General features: G+C 40.4%; 7 non-coding genes across 7 annotated transcripts; 5 read left to right on the plus strand and 2 right to left on the minus strand.

Moving 5' to 3' along the window:
* The first annotated feature begins 9289 nt into the window (after window positions 1-9289).
* Window positions 9290-9363, plus strand: trnan-guu (transfer RNA asparagine (anticodon GUU)). Its single transcript has one exon. It is a non-coding gene; the product is annotated as a tRNA-Asn (tRNA).
* Window positions 9364-11192: 1829 nt separating this feature from the next.
* trnam-cau (transfer RNA methionine (anticodon CAU)) lies at window positions 11193-11264 on the minus strand. The gene has a single exon. It is a non-coding gene; the product is annotated as a tRNA-Met (tRNA).
* A 335-nt stretch (window positions 11265-11599) lies between these two features.
* On the plus strand, window positions 11600-11714 carry LOC116684126 (U5 spliceosomal RNA). Its single transcript, XR_004330763.1, has one exon. It is a non-coding gene; the product is annotated as a U5 spliceosomal RNA (small nuclear RNA).
* Window positions 11715-12782: 1068 nt separating this feature from the next.
* On the plus strand, window positions 12783-12854 carry trnar-ucu (transfer RNA arginine (anticodon UCU)). Its single transcript has one exon. It is a non-coding gene; the product is annotated as a tRNA-Arg (tRNA).
* A 3284-nt stretch (window positions 12855-16138) lies between these two features.
* On the minus strand, window positions 16139-16220 carry trnas-uga (transfer RNA serine (anticodon UGA)). Its single transcript has one exon. It is a non-coding gene; the product is annotated as a tRNA-Ser (tRNA).
* A 1059-nt stretch (window positions 16221-17279) lies between these two features.
* Window positions 17280-17495, plus strand: LOC116684124 (small nucleolar RNA U3). The gene has a single exon (XR_004330761.1). It is a non-coding gene; the product is annotated as a small nucleolar RNA U3 (small nucleolar RNA).
* A 5861-nt stretch (window positions 17496-23356) lies between these two features.
* Window positions 23357-23473, plus strand: LOC116684125 (U5 spliceosomal RNA). The gene has a single exon (XR_004330762.1). It is a non-coding gene; the product is annotated as a U5 spliceosomal RNA (small nuclear RNA).
* The last annotated feature ends 507 nt before the right edge of the window (window positions 23474-23980 follow it).

Raw genomic sequence — 23980 nt, forward strand, 5'->3', positions numbered from 1 at the left:
GGGATTCAATTAACTTTTATTTTTCTTGAAAAAGTACTAAGTAAATTGACTGAAAGAGACTATTATGTCAATTGTAATTATTTGTGAACCTTTTCACTGTACTGCAAAATGTTGAATTGTTGCTATTTCTAGAATGCATGTGTCACGCAGGACGTGTACAAGCAATTAACATGGGAGCCGAAATAAAACGGTCACGCCACGCAGCTGACATGGCATGCAGACATTATTAAGAATCAAAGCACACAAAAACCATTCAACCTACTGCACAAAGCTGCAGGGCCTGCCGCGCCCTCTCTACATCTGGGTCCTGAACGGACGGCAGTCTCATCGGTGATGCCATCTGAACAAATTGAGCAAAAAATAAAAATCATACATTTCAGCATGCAACATTTACAGTAATATTTAGCCTAATCAAGGCACATCACAATTAGAACCAGAACGGCATCCAACTAGTCACTAAATTGCCTACTTTCAAAGCAATTATGCTAATCTCCCCTGTGCTTTTTGGATTAGCTAGCTAATGAACTAACCTTGATGTATAAAAAATATGTATATAGGCCTATAGGCTATCTATAATGGTCTGTCTGAAAGTCTGCAATTATACCAGCAAATGCTAAGCCATATGTTTAACACCAGAATGTAAAAAAAAAACATTTGTTACAAATGCAATACCTAGACAACATTACTTCTGTTCGCTCCACCAGTCCAAATGAAAGAATGGAGTAATTCAATTTTTCTCCACAAAAGGGATTATGGGGGCGCTGTCTCCCGATCACGGTAACGAATCAACTTCTCTTTTTCTCTTTTTTAAGGTGCCAGGTGATTGACAGCAGCAGCAGAAAAATGCACTGAATTAGATTTAAAAAAGAAGAAAAAAAGAAAAGAAATGAAATTCAAAGATGGTCAAATATTATATTAGTGTAAGGAGACCAGATTTCTCAGACAAAATCCGGGGACATTTTCAGCTCAGAAGTGTATTTACCTCCAAACCAAGTAATGTTTTTATTTTTGTAAAACTTAAAACGGGGACACTAGACCTAGAGCTGTTCTTATTAGGGGCTGAGCCCCCCAAGGTATGATCCTAGACCCCCCCCCCTGCTGCTACTTCTTACTCCACTCCACTCCACCTCAAAATAGAAAGTCCTAATATTTCAAGATAAAAAAATCCATCCTTATACTTCAAGATAAAAAGTCCTAATATATCAAGATAAAGTCCTAATATTTCAAGATAGAAAGTCTCAATATTTCATAATGTTGTAATGTTTACTGAACTACTGACAGCTTTTGCTTTACTGCTCAAGGCTTGTTTCTGCAACAGCTCCTTGAGAATCAGATACAACAAAAACTACTGAGGACATATTTTCCTTTGACATTGATGCAGTATTAAACGAGATCGCTGCAATGTAAGTTAATAGGATAATAGTCCAGCTTGTATTTACGTTCATAAAGTGCTTGTTTTGCTGCTGACAGACTCAGATTAATATTCTAAGTGTCTGACAACATTATGGAAAGGATTTCTAAGGAGGTTGACCTTTCTGTTAAAGATTAAGATCCTTTTTAAAACATAAAAGTCCGCGAAATTGCGTTCGCTAAACCCACCAGACTCCATGTAAATAATCAGTGATTTTAGCATCGTAAAACACGGCTTCTAAAACCTCTCTGAGCACCGCTGGCTCTGGCTGCCTGTTCTATGTGGTTTTCTGTCAGGCAAAATAATGCTCGCGATTGGTTGAATTGAATTTTTCAAAGGCGCGGCGCGTCGAATAAATGCCTGAGTATTCGGTTAAACCGTGCTTTATTCTTCAACTGTGAGTGCTTTTGCTACTCGGGGAGAATAATGTTAAAAACCTACAGAGAGAGATACAGAGAGATAGAGAGAAAGAGAGAGATATCAGCACTATTTTCAAATTTTTCATCATTGAAGGACTTCTTGCCCGCACTAACAGTAAGTTTGTTTGCCAGCTGATTGACGTTGTTAGCATGCTAACATATTTTCTTTGCAACACAACATGAATGTTTGTAACGTATATTTAAAATTTTCTCAGCAAATAACAAAGTCAGCTGAGCTCTGACTGAAACGGAGTGCGTTACCTCTCGTTGTTATGTAGCTAACGTCAAGTTAGTTAACTAAGGCTAATAGAGCTAACGTGGCTAACGTAGGTAGGTAGCTAGCTATAAGTCTATTGTAATAAGAGATGGGATGTAACAAAGTACAAATACTTCGTTACTGTACTCAAGTACATTTTTTTGATATTTTTACTGTACTATTTTGTGGCGACTTTTTACTTTTACTCCTTACATTTTAACACAAATATCGGTACTTTCTACTCCTTACATTTTACAAAATTGGCTTGTTACTTTAGTTTTGTACAAGAGGTTGTCATGTCGGAGAACAGTGCGGACACGCGCCTCACACCGCGACCGGGCGCCACACGGAGTAAAAAAGTGACAAAAGAAAAAGAGCCGTCCGGAGGATAATAAGCTGAGATTGTGTGTGTGCCTTTTTGAGAACTGTAAGTTGTATAACTCATGTTGTCAGTTCACTTAAGCCTGTTGTTGGTCTATAGTTCTTCACATTTAAAGTAAGTTAGCTAGTGGTTTTGGTGTTTTCTTAACCTGTTGGCTAGGTTGCACGTTGATCTTAATGAAGCATCAACAGTTTCACAGCTTCATTCGCATGAGTTCTTTTTTTTTCAGATTCTGGAATTCAATTGACAAGTGGATGGAAACTTAGCTAGAGAGAAGTCGTCTCTGTCTGTTTTAACAGACACACCCGGGGCAAAGTTGGAAACCAGAATCAGCTTTAATCTAATCTAAGTCATCAACTTTCACATCATTTCACTGGAGTTATCGTTATTATTTTTTACGTCATCAATACCATATTCAATGGTCAATCAGAATCAACTTTAGGGTAATGAGCTATGACGCGGTTCAGCGGCAAGCAGCGGCTAGCGCCAGCCGCCAATCGCTGGCTGATCCCGGAGAAACATACGATGTAAACTTTCGTTCCTACCAAAACATTAATTCTGAGGACAAGCTCATAATCGCCGTTGCTAGGTTACCTATCGTTTATAATATAACGTTGTTTGTGCATAGGGACAAGTTAACGTTACCTGCCGGTCACATCCGCTCACAGTGAAGTCCTGCACGGTTTAATCCGGCGGCTGCTCGCTCTGCCTGCACGCCGCTATGGCTCAGCGGCTAACGAGCGAGCTAACTGCTATCAGACCCCGCTGTGACCAATTAACAATACAACTTCTGTCATTATATATGTAATATATAAAGGTTTCTAGTGTCAGTGTATTGGCCATGTCAGCGTGTGCTTCCGCCGGTCGGACAGAGAGCGCCGCCACGTCAGAGCGGCTAAAGCGTCACAAAGCTTCCCCGTACTTTTTGACAAGCATTTTTGGCGGAGCGGCCAGAGCTTTTTTGTAGCTCAAGTCGGTGGCGGTGTGTACGTACAGTTAGTGGTATGGAGGGCGCTAAAGTTAGTACATAGTAGCATGGAGGGCGACATGATTGAAAATGAAGAAAACAGAGATCCGGCAGAGAGTCAGCAAGACATTCCCATCATCCTCAACCTTATCTGAGAGAGATGTTTGAGACAGTAGGCCTCAAGAAAGACTCCTGTCCAATGTGCCTTGGAACTTCTCCATTAATGTCTGTTTAGTCATTCATATTTAACCCTTTATTTTATTTTTAAATATTATTATTATTTTAAGAAGCCATATTTGAGCACACACACATACACGTAGACTCATTTAAATGTGAAGGGAAAGATTAAAATAGGAACTGGATCTGTGAATTCTCACAGAATCACAACTGAATTCACATCTTGCTAATGAATCAAAATCTTATTAACCTGGAGTTTCTGTCATTATAATCATATATGTTATGTTTTAGGCCTATTGGTAGACATCCATTTAAAATGTAGCCTTTGCCATATAAAGAAGTGTCCTCCATTTCCACTGAAGTTCCTCAGCGTGCTCTCTAGTAACATTTGTGTGCTTCAGGTAGCTTTGCATAAAAAATGGCCATTCTAAGGCTACTTTTACTGTTATACTTAAGTAAATTTCCAAGACTGTACTTTGTTACTTTTACTTGAGTAAAGTTTAATCAGTGCTTCCACTTTTACCAGAGTATTTTTTAACACAAGTATCTGTACTTCTACTTACATACGGAAAGTGAGTACTTAAGAGGCCGCCCCACGTCATAAGTAGTTTTTTTTACAAAAGAGATTTGAGGAATCTCAAAAAGCAAACTTCAACTTTAGCGCCAAAACATCTCGTTATACATTGCTATAGAATAGAATGTGGGCATCACTGTACGGAAAGCTGAGTTTGTTCTCAACATTTTGATGTGAAACATCAAAATAATGTTGATTCAATTAATAGTTTCCAATGAGTCTGAAGTGCAAATCTTGGGGGGGTGGCGGGGTGGAGAGGACTGAAGTAATGATACAGCATCGTATTCTACACATCACGTGCAGTTGTTCTTCCTTGGCTTTGTTAAACTTCCTCCTCCACCTTCTCCTTCCATTCTTTAGCCGCCTTTACTTCTTTCTTTTTCTTCTCGGCTTTCTCCATCTTCTCTGTCTTTTTCATTTCCTTCTGGATCATTTTGTTTTTCAGTTTCTCCGACTCTTCCTGTCTGTCACCGGCCCTCTTGCAAAAAAAGAAACCTATTCTCTTCTCATTCAATTTCAGACAGAGGTTATCCAGTTCCTTCTTCCCGTCCTCCATCTGTTTGTTCTTAATCTCCCAGCTCCGTTGTTTCTCAGCCAGGTCTGTTGTGAACTTTTCTTGCAGTTCCTTCTTCTCGTCCTCCATCTGTTCTGCTTTCTTCTGCCAGTCTTTGTTCTCGGCCTGCTACGTCTTGAGGTTCTCTTGCAGAGAGTTGCACATCGTCTGCAAATCTTTAAATCTGGTCCGCCAGCTCTCTTCTTTCTCGGCCAAGTCCTTTGTGAACCTGTCCTCTAGAGCGATGCATTTTGCTGACCAGGTTTTCTTGCTCTGTTGGAGTTCAGCTGCTTTGCTGTTCAGCTCGAATATTTTCTCCGTGAGCGTCTGAGCGAGACTGCCGTTCCTCCACCTGAGATCCAGGATTTCAGTGTCCCTCTGGAGGATTTGTTGCTCTGCCTGGTTCACCTTCCCCAGGACCTCAGACAGCAGGACTTTCGCCTCTGCCACCTGGACGTTTTGATCTGAGACTTTTTCTTTCTCTGCCTCATACTTTGCGGCCATCTCGTTGTAATTGTCTTGCTGAAGCTGGCGTGTTTTCTTCATATGGCAGACTTCTAGTTTGAAAACCGTTGCCCGGTTAACCAGGAGCTCCTCCAGACGGCCGACTCAAACCTTCATTTTAGGGTCCATGGGACAGTTCAAGATAATATACAGACAAGAACCCAAGCTAGAAAACACTCCAAAAATCTATGTATATTTTTGTTACAGATTATTGGCTACTACAACTAAATTAGATTAGAATTAAATATATTACCATTAAAAGACCCATAAAATAACATTATGTGAAAAAGTTTTATTCACAAACATAAACACACATTAGCAAATAACCTTGTATATACATTTAAATTCACAGAAACATCAAAAGAATTAATCCAACCACACAATTATATAAACTTCCCTTCTTCAATTGCCATCATTGTCCTATTTTGCGCATTAAATTACCCGTATAAAACAGCGTGAGTTACACCAATGACAACTCCAAACAACAACAGAGCCCGATGGTAACCACAGCACGTATAGAAACATGGCGCTCGGTCAACTAACTCAAACATAGCATAGGCTTACTATCAATGTTCACTTTGCGGGGCGACCTCTAGCTCACCCTGTAAGAGCGCTCGCCCCATGTTGGCTGAGTCCTACAGCGGCCCGGATTCAGATTCAGCCTGTGGCCCTTTGCTGCACGTCGTCCCCCATCTCTCTCTCTCCCCCTTACATATTTGTCCACTGTCTCTGCCTAATAAAGGAAAAAAAAAAAAATAATAATCTAAAAAAAAAAAATTCACTTTGCACTGCCTATACAAATGGAAAAATGAATCTCTAAGAAGGAAAACGCTACTTAAATAAAAATTGTTACAAAGTAAAACACTTTGTAAGCACAAAGACGGAAATAAAGACAGACAATCTTACCTTGTTAATAACAACATGCAGCGATCTTTACAGCGGTAAAGAAACAACCAACACAGCAGGCACGGCGCCAGGATTTCAGTTTTGGATGGGCCAGACCAATTTTGGGTGGGCCTTAAATTAAAACATGATATCAAATCCCTGTTTAACCTAATACAAATGACTAATATACTGTTATATATCTGTGGTAACATAATAGAGATTTCAATAGCTTGATGCTCTTTAAATATGTTGTAAAAAAACATTGTACAAACGTTTGGTTGTATAGGACGACCCTATCGGACCGCTCTCCTTGGTTCTGCCCAGAGAGGAGCGCTTTGGAATCTCCATTACGCACCGTACCTGGCTGCGCTATTACGCAAAGCTCCATAGACCTAAGACGCGAACAGTGGTCAGGCATTTAATATTTCCCCAAAACATAATTTAGTTCTGCTCGTATAACAGGAGGCCGAAGATTTCACAATTCTGTTTAATTGTTTTTAAGTTTTCAACACTACAGATCAACAACACCTCTCGACAGTTTCATTCAATACTCGGGCACAGGACTTGTTCATTGACGTCGTCTGTTGTGTAAAACGAGACTCAAGTTATTTCCGAAAGAGACAAACTGTTACTTTAGTGTGATTCATGTTATAACCATATTTAACAAAAGGAAATAAATAACATTAACAACAGACACAGCGCCGATAACAAGGGGAACCCAGGAGGGAAAAAGAACAGTAACAAGCTAATGTAGAAATATAAATGCTCCTGTAGATTTGTAACGGGTTATGAATCGATTATTTTAATATATCTCAATACAGACAGAGTAGCCTTCACATACTCTTATCCTCTCGTGGTACACAATTAAACTCGCTAAAATAGGCCTAGAAGAGGCGAACAAGGAACGACTCATTTCCTCTTTTTCTCTCTGCTATGTTACTAACTTTCAACATGTAGCCTACGGATTCATCGCATGTTTTTAGGTCGCCTCGCACACACACACACACACACACACTGACACAAATTACAGCAGTAGTCGGCGGGGTTTGCTCTTTAAAATGTCGATGATATCATCAAAGTCAAGAGTTACTGTAAGCTCTCTTATGTCAACAGACACAGAGACATAAGGCGAGACGTAAGCATGGTGCTCCTGTTTGGTGTTTTAATCTGATTGCACTGGAAAAGTGTACAGGACGTCTTCGGCAGTGTTCTCAGAGCTTTTAGGAAAGCATGGATATTTGGGAAAACGTTCTCATTGCATATGTCCATCACTTCAACAAGACTTTTGAGATGTTCTCCTCTTTTTTTCGTCCTCTCTATGAGTTTCACAAACACTGCGAGCTCCGACTCTGACACGGTTATGTTGAAGCGCTTCCCTGCATCGTTGAGAGTGGCCAAGCGATGGTGTCATTTGTATGAAGACTAGGGGACATCAGGACTGCTGCAGATGCCAGAGGTGTCACTGTGGAATCGAGTGTTCAGTTCACTAAGCTGGCAGTAGCGCTTTTGGAAATGTTGCGCAGATCACTGTCACTTAATAGACAAACAACTTTTTTTTAAATTAAGTTAAAAACTACTTAAGATTTAGACTAATTTTGCACAAATTACGAGATAATTTGCCACTTTTTAATAATTCTTTATAATTAAACATTTTATTTTCTTTTTTTTTTAATGAAAATTTGTGGGTGGGCCTGTTGAAAAGTGGGTGGGCCTAGGCCCGTCAGGCCCACCCATGACGCCGTGCCTGCTCCCAACATTTGCTGGAGAAACTGTGGCATGGTAGGGGACCATACCTATACATTCTTTTTTTTTTAAAGATTATTTTTTTGTCCATTTTGGGTCTTTATTTATATAGAACAGCTGAAGACATGTAAGGGAAGAGAGAGAGGGAATGACATGCACCAACTGAGCTACCCGGGCGTCCCACACCCACATGTTCTGCACTGTAAACCCTAATAAGTTCACAGAACTCAACAATTATTTTGTAACAGATTACACAAACATATTTAAGTGATGTTATTACATTTTTTAAGTATACATAAAATAAAAATTAGATTTACAGTTGCCTTAAATGATTTTAATTTTATCTTATAAATATTGATATTCCTCAACTTATAATTAGGGAGTAATTCACTCAAAAATGTCAATATTTTACAACTTAAAATTAGGGAGTAATTAACTCAAAATATTTTCAATATTTTTCATCTTAAAATTAAGGAGTAATTCACTCAAAATTTTCTATATTTTTCAACATAAAATTAGGGAGTAATTCACTCAAAAATTTCAATATTTTCAACTCATAATGTGGGACCTGCTCTTAAAATGAAGTCTAATTTGCAATACTGATCATGGGAAGTAACGAAGTACAAATACTTTGTTACTGAACTCAAGTAGTTTTTTTAGATATTTTTACTTTACTATTTATTTTTGTGGCGAACATGACTTGCCACTTTTCATGGGCTGTCAACAACTTTTCCAGCAGTTATATCATGACTCATCTCACCATGGAAATCATAATCTCTTGATTCATCACCCTTTCAGAGTGTCTACCATTGTGTCACCAGCAAAATAGGATTATTAGAGGATAGTTTCAAGCCATCAACCTCTGGGTTATGGACCATCCCGCTTCCGCTGCGCAACTCTGCTGAAAATCACCCCAGAAGGGACTCAAACCCACACTCCCTGGTTTAGGAGGCCAGTGCCTTATCCATTAGGCCACTGGGGCTTTACATCATCCAAGTTCACCAGTTCAGGATAAATACATATACAGTTCTGGAGATGTAATGAAACAGTAACCTTGACCTTTGACCTCCAAAGTCGAAATCAGTTTATCGGCGACTCCAAGTGGTTATGTATGCCAAATTTAAAGTGCTTCCCTCTAGGCGTTCAGAGATATTGCATTCACAAGAATCGGATGGACAGACATGAGGACACAGTCACCTTGACATTGAACCTTTGACCTCCAAAATCTCATCAATTGATCTGCAAGTTCATGTGAATGTTTTTGGATGCTAAATATTTGAATTCAAAGTCAGAATTCAATTGACATTTAAGAACAATACAATGCACGTCCAGCTTCTACATTTCTGCATTTCTGTCAGCTTCCCCAATTTCTGGGTAACAGGCAAATAGCCTGATAAGCAAAACATCAGACAGGAGCAGTCTCTGTGGCGCAGTAGGTCAGCGCAGTCGGCTGTTAACCGAAAGGATGGTGGTTCAAGTCCACCCAGGGATGTTTGTTGCTTAAATAATCTGGAGTGAGCCAACTCTAGGATTTATACTTCTTCAGGAGACTATAGAGCAGCCCAAAGATAACCCAAGTGGCCTTATGTCTATCAGAAGATACAGTTCTGCAAACCATGTAAATGTACTGTATTTATATAGCGCTTGTACAAACCATGTACATATTAATCTTTGCTGTCATCGGAGATGGGAAGTAACGAAGTACAAATACTTCGATAACGAAGTGCAAACACTTCATTACTGTACTCAAGTTGATTTTTTACTATTTATTTTTTGGCGACTTTTTACTTACTTACGTACTCCTTGAATTTTAAAACAAATATCAGTATTTTCTACTGCTTACATTTTACAAAGTTGGCTCATTACTTTAGTTTTGTACTAAAGGTCGTATATCAGGAGTGATTGTGAATAGCGGAGAATAGCGCCGACACGCGCCTCACACTGCGAGCGGGCGCGCACACCCCATGGAAAAAAAATGAGAGAAAAGAAAAAGAGACTAGCTGTCCGAAGGATAATCAGCTGAGATTTGTATCAACATCATTATGTACGGTAGCCTTTACATTGTTATTTATTTCTTTTACTACCACACACACAGCCATAGCAAAGCTGCCCCCCCCCCTCCCATCTTTATCCTGATGCTTGATTGTAATAAAGCATCAACAGAGAGAAGTTGTCTCCGTTGGTGTTTTAACAGACACACCTGGGCCAAATTGAAAACCAGATTCAGCTTTAAATCTTTTTAAATCCTAATCTAGTCCTCATTAAGTTTCAAATAATTTCACTGGAGTTAGTTATTATTTTCGCGTCATCAATACCAATTTGAATCTAATTGGATGGGAACATACACAGACTTCTCACAAAATCCCATTTGAATCCATATCTTGCTACTCGTTCAGAATCTTATTAACCTGGAGTCCCAGTCTCAGTCACAAGAAATAAGATAACATAATTCTCTCTACTTTTACTTGAGTACGGGAAGTGAGTACTTTTGGCATCTCTGGATGTTAACGCGTAACTTCATCCGTCTTTGCTGTTGCATTGCGATAACAAATAACTACGTTTGTGTAAAGTGATCAACAGGCTTTATGCCCGTGTTGAGTAGGGAGATAAATGTAATGCATACCCCTACAATTTATCTTCTTCCAATATTTATCATGAAACGAGGAAGCGGTATAGAGCCCTAGTAAACAAAAAGTGAGAAAAACAGCAGTGAGAGAAACAAATCAAGGGAGTGAAGAGCAGGAAGAGGGAGAGTTTGGAGAGAGGGCGTGTGATGAAAGGGAGGGCTCTGACACAGAGAGGGATATTCCAGAGGGTGAGGAAGATGAAGAAGAAGGTGAGGAGGATGAAGAAGAGGGTGAGGAGGAAGAAAACATAAATGGGACAGAGAGAGGACAGCCAGAGGGACAGCAAGTGGATCCATGTGGATCAAGTACTGCACCATCAGGTTTGTGATGAAGAAGGTTCTTACTATTTTCAAAGCAGTGCAATTACAATTTCATTGTAGGTCTGCTGTGTGTCCTTAAAATGGAGCTTTCTGCTGTAAATAGAACAGCTGTCTGGCTTTGGAAGCCAGACAGCACAACAAGCACTTTACATGTACATATTTTACAGTTTTTATTGTATCGTATTTTTGTATAGTAATGTTGAGTAGTATATTTTTTGTTTCAGTTGCTCCAGTTATTGTTGCTGTGTTACTGTTATTTCCATTTTTGTGGATTAAACAAACTTGACATGCCATTGAAGGTGTACCTTTCTGACAATTACTTTGTGTAATATCAACAGTCTGGTCATAGACTTAATGCTCACACAACTAGCAATTAGCAGAGGATGGTTTCGATCCATCGACCTCTGGGTTATGGGCCCAGCACGCTTCCGCTGCGCCACTCTGCTCTGTTCTACAAGGCCAGTGGAAAATCTCTGATTCACATTTTGAGGGAAAGACCAAGGGTCCAACAGCTTACGGGTTGCAAAGTTAAACATTTGGTACTTTGCAGCTATTTTTCATGTGAACTTCCTGATTACTCACACATTGATTATTCACATGTAACACTTGTGATTGGCTGGTGTTTTAAAAACAGGGCATTGTGAGTACAGATAAAAACATCAGTAAGGAGTCTACCAAGTTGCCTCTTATCATTTTAGTTTGGACACCCAGTGAGGCTTACCACGATGGTTTGGACTGGGTCGACTAGGGTTTTCTGCTGCTCTCGATCAGACAGCTGTACTCACTCTGGTTTCTCTTCATAACGCACAAGTCTTTTACCTTTTACTAAAGACTTCCTTGGAAGGGAACCCCGATGAGTTGAAATTACTTTTGGTGGGCTTTGCTGTTTGGCGTTTTGTACTAGCTTTTGCTTACCTTTGCTTTTACTCATCAGCTCTGTTTTTATCCCACCCAGAAAGTGATTTTAGACCTGGAATGAGCCATCTTTCATTTTCTGTTCCAAGTGGGAACGAGCCTTCCCATTTAGGGTCAGGAGTTCTCCTCCCATGCTGAACACAGCCTGAGCCAAGGCCCGCTTTCCCCTCATGAGTCACCCCAGTGGGCGCTGTAGATCACTGCCTGATAAAGCCACATTATCTGCAAAGACAATAAAAGGAATTCTAAGGTGCCCAGACTTGACACACTGCTGCGCCTTGAGACGTGTTGTTCATGTCCAGGAGTTGTGCTCGTTCCATCGCTTGACAATATTCCCTTTTAGGATCAAGAGTTCTTCTCCCACGCTGAACACAGGCTGAGCCAAGGGCCACTTTCCCCTCATGAGTAGTCCAACGCGTTCTCCGGGACTTCCTTGAGTCCTTGTAGTATTGTGACAGGCGGAGATACTGTCTATTATACTAACGAGGAATGGCCAAGTTTAAAATTTGGCACATCATTCGATAGGTGGCGCTATTCCAGCATTTAGGCCACATCCACTTTTGTACTTTATAGTACAAACCTTAAAGTAAATGGTTGTTTTTTTTTCAATTCTTCTGGTCACACTTGGTACTATTCCACAACTTTTGTCTGTAGTTCTCTATTTTGTCAGGGCTTAACTCTGTCTAACGCAACTCTTTTTTTTGTTTCTTGTTATGTCCCGGCAAGAAATATTATTCTTTTGGGTCGTCTGTCAGATGGACAGACGACCCAAAAGAATCAGAATCAGAAATACTTTATTGATCCCCTAAAGGAAACTTTGGAAAAAACAGATCCTTCGAGCCGGATTTGAACCAGCAACCTAAGGATTTCTACCAACTGACCTATCGAAGGGAGTTAGCACATACTTCCCATTCTTGTGAATGTGGAAACACAGGACCCCCTGGAGGGAATTTCTGACTCATCAGGGGCTGTAGCTCAGTGATAGAGCACACTTTGAGTCTCAATGCCCAGATGTGTTGCAAGATTTGAAGTGAACATTCTATTGCCCAGTGATGGTGGTATAGTGGTGAGCATAGCTGCCTTCTAAGCAGTTGACCTGGGTTCGATTCCCAGCCATCGCAGTGACTGTTTTTGGGTTGCGGTACTTTCTTTTTTTACAAGAAGTCAGCAGAAAGGTTACTTGCCCAAACTGGTTTGATAAAATCTCTTTGAGCTGCATGATTATGGCCAAAATGATAACGACAATTACTTTGATCAATATGGAGATCACGATTAATTATCACAATTATTTGTTGATTTTCTACTCCAAAGTGCTGGAAAGGAAGGTTTCACCAATCGTTCAACCTCAGGTTAACAAGGAACAATCTCAGCAAGGTGATTGATGGATGATTCTAGTTACTTCACCAAGTTCAGGCCAAATGACACAGGTGTAAGAGAACCCAGGCCTCCAGAGAGACTGGAACCTTAATCCAGCGCCTTAGACCACTCGGCCACACTACCTGCAAGTATCAACTCTCCACATCGTGACAGAAGCAGGGACCGTTACTAACGATATGCTTGTTAATGTTATGGAAAAAAAAACTTTGCAAGTAAAAAGCCAATACTTTATTAAAAACTGCTAATACTTTATTAAAAAAAATTATCACACTTTGTCATTTTTCTCTGGCATTGTTTATTATTAGAATATTGTAACCAGCATTAAGTGAGTAGGTTTAGGTCTGTGTGAATATGGGCTGAGCCGCTACTCCTCCAACTGCCAACTATTGTTCTAGAGACAATAGGATATACAGTTTTAGATTGCAAGGTAACTGTCCAAGACTACACGGAAATACCTCAAGTGATCAAAACAGTTTGCCAAAATTCGCAGCATATAAAACCACTCTTCAAAATATGTTCATGTACCATTCAAAAACAAAAGTACAATCATAAAACACATACTACTTAGATACTGCAGCCATCCTGATCACAGCCACGGGGGGGATCTGCATGTGGTTTCTTACCAGCAAGTTTCTGGAGGTCCAAAAGGCATCTTTGATGGCAACAAAGGTTAGCCACTGTGTGAGCCACAAAGTGTATAGCTGTAAATCTGCTCCCTAAAAACAATAACAGGTCTGGCAATCCTTTCCCTCTTTGGCTTCTTGGTTAGCTACTTGAACCACCATCCTTTCGGTTAACAGCCGACTGCGCTGACCTATTGCGCCACAGAGACTGCACTTGTCTGATGTTTTATGAGCGGGAGCTCGATCTTTAAGCCACAAGCATTTGCTTTATGGCTTTTTGAGGTTGAGCTGCACATGTCTGCTTATCAGGCTATTTTCCTGTTACCCAGATATTGGGGAAGCTGACTCATGCGGAAATGTAGAAGCTGGACGTGCATTGTACTGTTCTTACATGTCAATTGGATTCTGACTTTGAATTCAAATATTTGGCATCCAGGAAAATTCCAGAACTGATGATGTATCAGTCATTGTGCTGGTGGTTTCTTGGTCACAGCAACAAGCTTGATCATTGACATACAGTTGCACGCCACGTATTACAAAAATGTTTGGTGGGGCCTTATGTATTTGCTTGTACTACATCAAGTGACCTGCATACCAATGACCGTCAGAGATGGCAAAAGTACTCAATGCGCGTACTCAAGTAGAAGTACAGATAATTGTGTTAACAAGTACTCTGGTAAAAGTAGAAATACTGATTTAACTTCTTTACTCAAGTAAAAGTAACAAAGTACAGGCTTAGCAATTACAGTGATCCCTCGCCACTTCGCGGTTCACTTATCGCGGATTCGCTATTTCGCGGATTTTCATAATGCATTTTTTTTTTTTTGGTGCATTGTGCTCTGCATTCTGATTCGCTAAAAACTCACTCCCGCTTCTTGTAAGGACTAACGCTTGGTCGCTTAGCAACCATGGTGCGAATGGCCACTGAACTTAAGCGAGTAGCTGAGGAATGGGACCCTTTGATGAGCCGTTCATTACAGTTCTCCAACGTAATCGATGGTGGCATGTCGGTGTACAAGGATCTTTTTGCAAAGAAGAAAAAAGAGCGACAACAGCTGCCTATCACTATGTTCTTCTCCCGAACAAACACACCTGCACCGCGGGCTTCAGAAGAAGAGAACACTGCAGAGCGCACTCAGGATGCAACGGCCCAGTCTGAAGAGCAGTGAAACGGCCTACACGTGAGTCACTGTATTTGTATACATGTAATAGTTGCTAATTGTAAAAAAAAAAAAAAGTTTTCTATTTCGCGGATTTCACTTATCGCGGGTCATTTTCGGAACGTAACCCCCGCGATAAACAAGGGATTACTGTAACTTAAAAAAAGTAAGACGACTCGCCCCAACGTTGCTATTAAAAACCTCCTTCACCATTCTAAATGTCTAAGGGACAGTTGGTAGGTTTCATGCATTGTACAACCTCGGGCTTAAATTCTTTAAACACAGCTGAGTATGTAGAAGAATTAGATAAAAAGACCTTAACATTAGCACCAGTAATTTTCCTGATAGATGCTACTTTGTCAATAAAATAAAAAAGAAATTTCTCACATGTACTAATTGACACAGAGTTAATAGTATTAAATAACAATCTAGGTTTGTGGCAATTGCTAGCTATGACAGAAGAGAGATGCTGCATCTTCACCACCTTCACAGCATTCTGGTATGTGGATAGACTGTCCCTTAGTGTCACATGTAGATTGTCTTCTCATCTTCGTTCAGCTTGTCTGCAGTGTTGCCTAAGGGCCCTCTTGGTGTCATTTAGCCAGGCGTCCACCTTAGGTTTAACAGCTTTAATCCCATAATGGACGATAGAGACTAGGATTTCAGTGCATGTGGAATGGAACACAGAGAGAATGTTATCTGGGGAAGAGGGAGAGACCAGACCATTCTTGGCATTAAACTCTGAGCTCACAAACGCAGATGCAAACTCTCCAGCTGAAGAGGAGGTGATGCAGCGGTGCCTAGAAGCTGAGGAGACAGGCTTAATTGCAGGTGGTGGAACATGTCTATGTCTGTGGATCCTCATGGAGGCTGCTTGATTGATTGTTATGCTCCCTTATTTGTGCGATATAACCAAGATCTAATTTTTTATCAAACCGGGTTGGGAGAGTAACCTTTCTGGTTACTTTTTGACAAACAAAGCAAGTTACGTCACTCAAAGAAAGTGACTGGCTGGGAATCAAAGTCATATCAACTGCTTGGAAGGCAGCTAAGCTCACCACTATACCACCATCGCTGGACAATACAATGGTCACTGCAAATCTTGCAACACATCTGGGTATTGAGTAAATGCTCAGAGATGCATTGGTGGCTTCCAGTACCTATGAGATATTACAAGATTGTCCATGACGGGACATCTGCCATTTGGTATAATGAGATGTGTGATAACCATTAAATTATGGCTTTCGTTGGCGGCAGGACTCGAACCTGCGAGGGGAGACCCCAATGGATTTCAAGTCCATCGCCTTAACCACTCGGCCACGACAACCTGAAAAGCAGTGCAATACCGATTTGCATTAATATTGATAACCTATTCAAGGCAAGGAAGCTTTATTTGTATAGCACTTTTTAGCCACAGTGCAATTCAAAGTACTTAACACAAAAACAGTTAAAAAAGAGTTTAAAAAAAAAGAGATAAAACACAATAATAACCAGTTAAAAAATAAAATCAGGTAAAACACAAGAATAAAAGTTACAGTGCAGTATACGAAATCAAACATTAAAGAAATTAACAACCATTTAAAGAAAGGCAACATCAAAAGGAAAGGTCTTCTGCCTTCAGCGTTCTGAATCAGCTGCAGCTGTCTGATTGATTTTTTAGGGAGACCTGTAAAGACACCGTTACAGTAGTCAAGTCTACTGAAGATGAAAGGCATGGACCAGTTTTTCCAAATCCTGTTGACACATAAATCCTTTAACCCTTGATACATTCTTAAGGTGATAATAGACTGACTTTGTAATTGTCTTAATGTGGCTGGTAAAGTTCAGGTCTGAGTCCATGACTACACCAAGATTTCTGGCTTTGTCTGTTGTTTTTAACATTGTTGTTTGAAGCTGAGTGCAGACTTTTAATCGTTCCTCTTTTGCTCCAAAAACAACCACCTCAGTTTTTCCTTAAATTAATTTCAGAAAGTTCTGGCACATCCAGCTGTTAATTTGTTCAATACACTTAGTCAGTTTATGTATTGGACTCTAGTCCCCTGGCGATAAGGTTATGTAAATTTATGTGTCGTCCGCATAACTATGATAAGTTATTTTGTTGTTTTCCATAATCTGAGCCAGTGGAAGCCTGTTTAGAACCAGTATTAATGCAAAGAAAGGACTGGAGCATTTATTGGAGAGAATAAGTAGGCTGACACTGAAGTATTGAGACAACAGTGACTGAAAATCTAATTCAATCTACATATCGGTCTCCTTAAAGATCTAAATAGATTTTCTCACCTCAGAGTCATCTGGAGCACGTAACGATTAGCTTCTGTCCCTCTGAACCCTGAGTGACAATCACTCTGCAGTGAATGAGATGCAGTTTCCCCCCCCCAGTCTAACCAAGACTATACTTTCAGGGATCATTTCTAAAATTTCTGACTTGAGGAATGTGTTTCTAAAGTGTTTGGTCTCGCTGACCACGATGATGAGTCGTGATATTCCTTTCTGAGCGTGAGGCTGACAGAGAGTAATGATTCACTTCATATGCTCTCTGTCATTGATGATCGTTCTTTGCTTCTTTATGGAGTATTGAAGAAGGGAATATGTTCAGAGTGGTAGTAGCAGATATGTGGAAAACTAACACGTGTGAAAGTAATAAAACATACTAAGCTTTCTATTTAACTGAAGTTATAGTCAGTCTTGAAGAATGTCCAGTCCATGCTGGACAAGGTTACTTTAACGGGTTAACACCTACTTTCTTGACTTTGTAATGCCTTATGTCCGGTGTAAAAATGTAAACTGAGTTCAGCCATAATTTCTCTTTTTTTCTACCTTTGCTTTTCCTACTTTGACATGTCAAAAGGTACATTGTTTGAAAACCCATCTCTACACATCCATGTTCCACTCCCACAGGTGTTTCCACTTAACTAATCAGACTGTGTGGCCTTTACAGGCTGCTTGATTGACATGTATTAAAGGGGTGGAACGGTACACGGAAGTCCCGGTGGACAGGATGGCATGTTGTAACGAGGTTTGAGTACATCCAGCAAATACTTGAAGCCAGGTTACTCTACGAGTGGATACGGGGCATTGAAGGTGACGTGTAAAGCCTGATTGATTCAGTGATTTTTTGGCCCTATTTGTATTTGTGTCTAAAGGCTGGTTAACCACTGTAGGAAGGAGACGTTGGACAGTTTTTTTTGTCTCGTTCCAGTGATTGGCATGTCTGGGTGATGGCGTTGGATATGCGTTAGCATGTTGGATGTATTTCCACTCACGTACCAACAACGCCGGCCCACAGTCCTCGTTTTATCCACCACTTTCTCACCTGTACTACGGGAACTGACTGGGAAACCAAAGTTTCCCCGTGGGTCGCCACCACTCGCCGTAGGAGAGGCTGCTCTTCCTTAGTGCTGCTGGCTCGGACTCATATGAAGGGAAATATGGGGCAAAAGGTGAGAGCTTGCAGAACAAAAAAATCTGAAATTATATATTTAAATTTGCACTTGTAAAAATTAAATTTGCACTTGTAAAAATATTCACACACGTGTGAACTTAATTTGATGTCACACAATGAAAAAACACACGAGAGCTTGTAAAAAAAAATCAGATTTTTTTTAATTTGCACTAGTAGAAAATATTCACACACCGGTATTCTAAATGTGAAGTCACAGAAAAATTATTCACAAATGTGTAGATTGATATTTCCATGAACAGAATGACAGCTGCAAGCGTAAAAAACATTTACTTGTGTACTTTTTTTTTTTTACTCTGGTTCATTTTCCCTCACAACCACAACTCAGTGATGACAACCTCTCAGATTAATTTGTACCTGTGGACTGAGTCTGTGGAGCTCTGAGCCAACAGGACAGGGGGGGAATCAGGGTTCTATCACCAGATGAGAGACACCTCTGTCTGGCTTATTCATGTAGCATGGAAGCTAATGTTAGCTAACTAGCCAACGGCCGGGCCAACTCACAATCAGACTGAAAATTGTTCTTGAAAAATGCTATTAAACAGTAAAAAAAAACTAAAAATAACACTAATATATTTCTTGTCCTGCCAATGCACCACCTGTCTGTACTTTGTATATCACATTGCACTTTTCTGGTTAGACACAAACTGCATTTCCTTGTCTTTGTACTTGTACTCTGCGCAATGACAATAAAGTTGAATCTAATCTAATAAAAAAAAAAGATGGATGTCTTTGCACAAGAGCAGTACACACAAGTATGCGACGTTTGGGACGTCATTTTCTCTAACTCCAGTAACTGTGTTCAGCAACTTCCTATTATTTAACCCTCTGAGACCTAAGGTCATTTTCATAGCTCATTGTCCGTCTGCTTCTATTTTCTATAAAAGCTTGTAAAACATCAACCCTGGTATCTACAGTCAAGATATCAACATCATTTCTTTCAGAACAAACTGGCTTATTAGGATATGTGTGCTGCACTGAGGTAACTTGAATGTTAAAAACAGTTGTAGGACCTTAAAGGGAACATGAATCTTCCAGACATGTATTGATATCACACACAGAGCAGTACGAGCTGAGCCAGTCTCCTCTAAAACACTTCTCATATTTCCTGGGAGTCACACTGGGAAGAAATAAACAGAACTTATACAACTATGCATTTATTTTTAGCTTAATTTACCCAACAGAACAGCTTCGGAGTCATTGGAATGAGTTGAATCGTGGTCGTCTCGCTCCCCCCTAGCGCCTGTGAGCAGAAACCCCATTGCAACTTTCAGTCAGCGAGTCTGTTGGACAGGGGCCTCCTCCAGATGTTCCCAATTTACCTGTACTACCCGTTAGGGCTTACCAGGTCTGTCCAGAGTCCTCCCCCACCCCCTGACCTAACTCACCACCAGATGGTGATCAGTTGACCGCTCCGCCCCTCTCTTCACCTGAGTGTCCAAAACATACGGCCTCAGATCACAACAATTATAAAAATCAATCATTGCTCTTCGGCCTAGGGTGCTCTGGTACCACCTACACTTATGAGCACCCTGTGTTTGAACATGGTGTTTGTTATGGACAATCCATGACTGGCACAGAAGTCTAACAACAGACAACCAATCTGGTTCAGATCAGGGAGGCCGTTCCTCCCAATCACGCCTCTCCAAGTATCTCCATCATTGCCCACGTGTGCGTTGAAGTCCCCCAGCAGAACTATGGAGTTCTGGAAACACATACAGGACTGTGTTCAAGGTCTCCAAGAAGGCAGAATATTCCAAACTCTTGTTTGGTTTATATGCACAAACAACAGTCGGAGTTTTCCGGTCCAATAATGTGGAAAATATAATGTTCCTTAATAAAAATTGATGAGTGGTCCCTGTCCCACATATCCCCCGGCCATAGTTACACAAGCACACCCAACTTGTGCCATATTTTCCCAGCACATCCTCTCTTTACCTAATACCCGATAATACAATACACAAATCCATCAATCTTTATTTTAAAAAGAATGCTATCCCTTTGTTAGTACACGTGAGTGTCACTAGTCCAAAGCCTCCTGTCCACTAGCTTGTCGGGATCATCTGGATGCAGCCTTGGCCCTTCACCAGGCAAGGTCCCTGTTACTGAAGCTTCTAGTAATGAACCCATTTTCAAACCAATTCCTCTGAGTGGTTCAGTGCTTCACCAAAGCTTCATTTGCCCTTCACTATCAGCACCTAGTTTCTTGACTTTGTAATGCCTTATGTCTACTGTAAAAGTCTAAATTGATTTGAGCCATAATTCATTTTTATTTATACCCTTGCTTTTCCTACTGTGACATGTCAAAATGTCAAAAGGTGCATTGTTTGATAGCCCATCTCTACACATCCATGTTCCACTCCCACAGGTGGTTTCACACGTGCTAGATGTCCCTTAAATTCACAGTTTATTTTGTAATTTATTGGTGTTTTTCTGTATTTAAAAAATACAGAAAAAGTCTGTAAAGTTAACATGAAAATGTATGTAAAATTACTGATTTTTTTTTACAGTGTTTCAAGTCCTGACCATTTCCTGACCAGGAATTGAACCCGGGCCTCGGCGGTGAGGGAACCAAATCCTAGCCACTGGACCATCAATCACGTCTATCAAATTTATCTTTGTAGATGTGAGTTGCCTTTTCACTTACTGGAATGACTCATATTGTTTTAGAAGGCAGGACATGACAGATTACACATCTGTCACATAGTCAGTTTGTAGTCTTAAATACCAAGTCTCTTGCTGTTCCTTGACTAGTTGGCCACCCCTGCTTTGCATCGCTCCAGGTAAGTAGAAAGCAATCTGTTATTCACCTTTGCATTGCACTAAAATGTCCATATTTGGACCTGAATCCAACAATAACATTACTTGACACTCACATACATTGGTTTTCAGGTAAAAAATGTTGGTTAGGGGTTTAGTTACTGCTTGAAGAAAGAAAAATAATTTTTATATTAATAGAGGCAGATGAAGTGTTTATGACCCATCAATGATGACAAAAGGATACATCCGCTGTCGGGGGTCTGATTTAAAGGAAATGGTCCTCTTTAAAATGTTGGGGTTCTAGCGATAAACTAATGAGGAAGACTTTGACAAATCTAAATCAACCAAAAACAAGTCCAGGAAGTTACTCTTTCAAATGTCACACCTGAATCTGTTAAGTCCTGACCATTCCCTGACCGGGAATTGAACCCGGACCGCGGCGGTGAGAGCACCGAATCCTAGCCACATGACCATCAGCAAGTCACATCCATTAAATTCATCTTTGTAGATGTGAGTTTCCTTTTCACTTACTGGAATGACTCATATTGTTTTAGGCGAGGAATGGCGCCTGGCTAGAGCTTCAGAAGGCAGGACATGACAGATTACACATCTGTCACATAGTCAGTTTGTAGTCTTAAAACAGTACGAGAAGACGCCGGTAAGACAAAGCTGATATGACTAATGTTTAACCTGTATTACACTTTGAAACTAAATAAACAGACACATAGTTAACAGAGATCTGAGTGTTGCGTGGTTATTGTAAATAGGTAATGTTTGTGAAGTATGGTATGGTTTTACACAGAATGACGGATTGATGAATGCAGCAGTAGCATGTGGTGAAATGGAGAATGGCTAGGTTAACTGGCTAGGTTAACTGAAGATTTTAAACATTGTGAAAATTAACGAAACATATGAACACGTTAAACATATACGGGCATTTAACATATACCTGCAGTCTCAGTCTTTGGATGGTATAGGTAGCGTATCGCTACCGTGCTAGCCAACATGCACCCCGTAACAGTTACCGACAATTTTAGCAATGAATGAGTATTTCACATTGAACAGCTACGATTGGGTGGTCATTATAACCAGGGCCTTGCGAGTACAGATATAAACAGCAGAGTCAGCAAGGAGTCTACCAAGTTGCCTCTTATGACTTTAGGTACTTCACCAAGCTATGTCATAAGAGACGACCTCATCTGATACAACTTCAGGTCATCACATTTGCTGTCTATGTGAAATTGGCAGATGGCAGTGGTAGGATTTGAACACACACCTCCAGAGAAACTGGAGTCTAAATCCAGCGCCTTAGACCGCTTGGCCACACTACCTCCATGCAACTGTTCTCCACATCATGACACACACACGGACCTTAACTAACGGTATGCTTGTTTATGTTATTGGAATAACACTTATTGCAAGGCAAAAGCCAATACTTTATTAAAAAATTGTATCACAATTTGTGAAAATCCTTTTTTGCATATTCACTGTAAAGTGCCATTACCCTTCCAACTGCTAACTATTGTTCTAGAGACAATAGGATATACAGTTTTAGATTGTAAGGTAATTGTCCAAAACCACAGACTTCATTGAAATACCTCAAGTGATCAAAACAATTTGTCAAAATTTGCAGCACAGATATAAAACCACTCTTTAAAATATGTTCATGTACCATTCAAAAACAAAAGTACAATCATGATTTCTATGGTCCCCATAGAAATCTTAACCGATCAGAAAACTAACTGAACATTGAAGGCGGTATACCCCGTTAGGGATCCGGGGCCTTAAAACAACACCCTACATAGTTTGTGGCTTCATGAACAATATTGTGTTATCTCATAGCTACTGGAAGCCACCCGTCTCCACCAATGCATTTCTCAATGCCCAGATGTGTTACAAGATTTGCAGTTAGTGTTAGTCTTAAAATCTTAAGGGGCTGTAGCTCAGTGATAGAGCACATTTTGAGCCTCAATGCCCAGATGTGTTACAAGATTTTCAGTGAACATTGTGTTATCCAGCGATGGATAACACAATGGATACTCACACATTGATTATTCACATGTAACACTTGTGATTGGCTGGTGTTTTAAAAACAGGGCGTTGTGAGTACAGATATAAACATCAGTAAGGAGTCTACCAAGTAGCCTCTTATCATTTTAGTTTGGACACCCAGTGAGGCTTACCGTGATGGTTTGGACTGGGTCCACTAGGGTTTTTGGCTGCTCTCGAGCAGACGGCTGTACTCACTCTGGTTTCTCTTCGTAACACACAAATCTTTTGCCTTTTACTAAAGACTTCCTTGGAGGGGAACGTCAATGAGTTGAAACTATTTTTGGTGAGCTTTGCTGTTTAGCCGAGCCTTTCGTGCTTGCTTTTGCTTACCTCTGCTTTTACTCATCAGCTCTGTTTTTATCCCATCCAAAAAAGAGCTTTTAGACCTGTTAGAGACATCTTTTATTTCCTGTGTAGGTCCAAGTGGGAACGAATGCAAATGCAAAGAAGAGTGACGAAGAAGATTTACAGCTATACACATAACAGCAGCCACGGCCCCATCCAGAAATCCTAAGACTGCAGCTATGGCACGGTTCTGGATGGGATCATACCTCAGAAGATTGAAGACCTTACCCTCTGATCTTGTGGTACCTGGGTCTTTTACCCTGCAATCAACCTATGCTTTTATCCAGATGTTTTTAAAAACTTTTTCACGTTGAGAATAAGAAGTGTATGTTTTAACAAATCGTTGCTCTCTCATTTCAGTTGTGCAAGAGCGGGAACCAGTGAGTCCAGTGCGTGGGCGGGCTTTTGGCGAGCCTTCAACTGTTTACATAAAAGGAAGTCTAAGTTGTCCATACTTGACACTCTCCCTC

Source organism: Etheostoma spectabile, unplaced genomic scaffold, assembly GCF_008692095.1.
Source record: "Etheostoma spectabile isolate EspeVRDwgs_2016 unplaced genomic scaffold, UIUC_Espe_1.0 scaffold00019194, whole genome shotgun sequence".
In the NCBI taxonomy this organism is placed as follows: Eukaryota; Metazoa; Chordata; class Actinopteri; order Perciformes; family Percidae; genus Etheostoma; species Etheostoma spectabile.